A 3,315-nucleotide genomic window follows, 5' to 3' on the forward strand; every position below is an offset into this window, starting at 1 on the left:
ATAATTTACATATAATAAGATTCAAATTTTATAGTTTTATGAGTTTTGAGAAATGTGTACATTTGTATAAGCAGCAGCATAACCAAGGTTTTAAAAAAAAAAGTTTTAATCATCACAAAAAGTTCCCTCATGCTGAAGTCGATCCCCTTGCTTTACTCCTTGCCCCTGTGACCCACTCATCTACTTTCTATCCCTATAAATCTGCATTTTCCAGAGTATGATATAAAAAAAATCAAACCATAGGTAGCCTTTTGTGCCAGTGATGTTAGAAATTTGCTTCTTTTTATTACTGAGTAACATTCCATTGCATTGATGTACTGCTCTTTGTTCATCTGGTCTCCAGTTAATAAATATTTGGGTTTTTCCAACTTAGAGCTATATGACTAAAGTTTTATAAGCATTCACATATAGGTCTTCCTGTGGACATGTATTTTCACTAAGTTCTAGGCCTTAAGATGTAAACAATATGAATCTTCACAAAACATTAAAAAATTGAGATAGCCAGAGAATTTGGAAACAGGGTTCAAGAAACTGAAGACATCTTCTGTGAATCTTAACCTAGAGCAAGTTCTACCTTTGTAAACACAATCTGACAGTGGCTGACTTAACTTAAAAACAGTTTAATAAGTCTATGGCCATGCCACCCTGAATACACCCAATCTCATCTGATCTCGGAAGCTAAGCAAGGTCAGGCCTGGTTAGTACTTAGATGGGAGACCACTTAGGAATACCAGGTGCTGTAGGCTTTAAAAAACAAAACAAAACAACAGTTTAATAAAACCATGTTACATAGCTATCAGGATTTTGGAAGGGCTGGATAAAGAGATGACAAACAAGCTTCTAAGAATAATAATGCCCCAAACCAACTGAAGACTGGCATAGTATAAAAATGCTAAGGGTCTTTCTTGGAAAAAAAACTTTTGCTTGCCTAGTCTCATCTTAGTGTTCTGTCTTCTGCACTCAGAACACCTAAAATGACATGGTTACATTAACAAAAAAAGAAAAAAAAGAGAAAACGAAAGAAAGAAAAAAGAATATATTTTTTTAATTAAAATAAAATATATAAACAATACCACAGAAAGGTTTGTTGGGTTAATATAAGTCAATTAACCACACCTTTAAAAGGCCTAGCATGTAGGCCTACCAGAGCCAGAATTGCTGTAACGCTGTCTCATCTGGTTTATCATAAATCTTATCATAAATCTTGACATTATAAATAGGAGGAAATAACCAACATAAGGAGTTGTCACTACCCTGCAAGTTCATCAATAGAGTCAAATATCACATACACTTCCAGCAATAAAAAGGTAAGTGATTTATTTTATGAAAATTCGTGCTTTGCTTATTATAGGTAGTTTTTATAATATGTTTATGTGAGCTAGATTTCTTCTTAGAGAAAAGAATAAGGAGTGATAAGAGTGGTCTAAATAAGAGGTTACCATCTGGAAGCTGGACTGCTCTCTGTACTTTCTGCTCAATTTTTCTGTAAAACTAAATCTGCTTTAAAAAATAAAGTTCATTAAGTTTTTTTTTTTTAAAGCTAATGACTATAAATGTCCTTAGAAAAAGTCAGCTCAGTTAGAGAGACTGAAGCCATGTTATCCTTAATAATTTATATAAGCTTCTTTACATATTTACTGCCTGACCCTGAATACATTATAGTGTTTATTAAAATGAGCCTTCAGTAAATGAAGCAAATTGGTTGGAGCAGAAGATTTTGGAGAAAGATAGTCCCTTCAAGCCTGGATGAACAGGTTAGGTACAAATTTTGGAAGGCATAAAAGCTAGACCAAAGAGGAAAGAGATTTTGGTTTGTTTGTTTGTCTTGGTTAACAGTGATAAGTCAGATATTTAAATCAGGAGAATGATATTTAAATGCCAACAACAAACACACAAAAGAGAATAAAACATTATCAAAATGAAATGTAAAGTTGTAAAGCAATTTTAAAATGGTTTTTAGATTTGGTTTGTAAAAAAAAATTGTAGAAAAAATAATACCCCCCAAAGATTGATGTTACAATATATTTGACTGTATCTAGGTCATTAAATTCATGACTGATGAATGAATCAAGAGACAATGTTATCATCAAAAAAAGGAAGGAGAATTAGGTTGGTTAGTCTTAAGTTGTCTAGAAATTACTAGACAACTAGAAATTAACATCTTCTCTCTACTGAAACCAAACTTCCTAATTAAAGAGAAATATGTGAGAGCTATGAATCACAAAGATTTTACATTTCAGTTCTGCAATTAGTCTTCCATTTTCAAGAGTTGGAAACCATCATTAAGTCTTTGCTCTGGTGACAATTAAGAAAGCAGAGGCTATTCTGAGACTCAGAAGAGGCAGCATGTAGATGACTTTTAGACAGGTATCGGTTTTCTTGGCTCCATCCACACAGACTGATACTGAATCTCTCAATGACAACTCAGAGGACACTGTAGCTCCAGGCACTAGTTCTTGCTTTGTTCCATTAAAGTTAGCTAAAGATAAAGAGGAATGTACCAAATCCATCAAAAGAACAGGAAATGGAGAAAAGGAGTGCAAAATCTATGGGAAAAGTGCATATGGGAGATCCTCACAAAGATGAATCTGTTATAAAAATCAGACTTATGAGTGAAGCCAGTAAAAACCCACAAAGAGAATATATAGTAAGAACATTGATAATGAACTCATTAGGTATGTTTCCCAAGAGTGTCTGAATAGTGAATCAAATTCTAAGGATGCATGGGTATGCTATTAGGTTCAGTTGTGGGGCAATACATAGGGCATTTGGAGAGTTACCAAAGGAAATTAGAAGACAGCTATTGGAAGGACACTGCTATAGGTAAACCAAAGGTTGAGAATGTGCACATGCAATTTTGAGGTTAAAAGCAATTCATGCAATCCATTGTATCTGGTATGATATAGTCTCTGTAAAATAATTTTCTTTATCCCAATACCTAAATCAAGTTTCTTGTCTAAAGGACTAATAACCCTATGCTGTCACAAGTATTTGTAGAATAACTCCAGATTTCAAGCATTCACAACATATATTTTTTTAATTGAAGAGATAGTTAATTTTATAGAAGAGTATGAAACTGGAGGAAAACAGATATATTAACTAGTACCAGGATATGTTTATCATTTTTCTAGTCTATACATTTTTAATGGACAATACTATAAAACAGAGAAAAAGAATTCTTCAGCTATAGCAAAAAAGAACTCAATCTTTTCAGTATTGTAATTTCTCTTAAGTCTCTACCTAGTTTAACTTAACTTTCTTTTCTCTTTATTCATTTTCCTAGTCTTCATTTCTATGTTAAAATCTGTTTTTTTT

At 32.8% G+C, this 3,315-nt stretch overlaps 1 non-coding gene across 1 annotated transcript; it reads left to right on the top strand.

The window, feature by feature from the left end:
• Window positions 1–627: 627 nt before the first annotated feature.
• LOC111736952 lies at window positions 628–746 on the top strand. Its single transcript, XR_002779294.1, has one exon. It is a non-coding gene; the product is annotated as a 5S ribosomal RNA (ribosomal RNA).
• The last annotated feature ends 2,569 nt before the right edge of the window (window positions 747–3,315 follow it).

Source organism: Pteropus vampyrus, unplaced genomic scaffold (genome assembly GCF_000151845.1).
Source record: "Pteropus vampyrus isolate Shadow unplaced genomic scaffold, Pvam_2.0 Scaffold1, whole genome shotgun sequence".
Taxonomy (NCBI): Eukaryota; Metazoa; Chordata; class Mammalia; order Chiroptera; family Pteropodidae; genus Pteropus; species Pteropus vampyrus.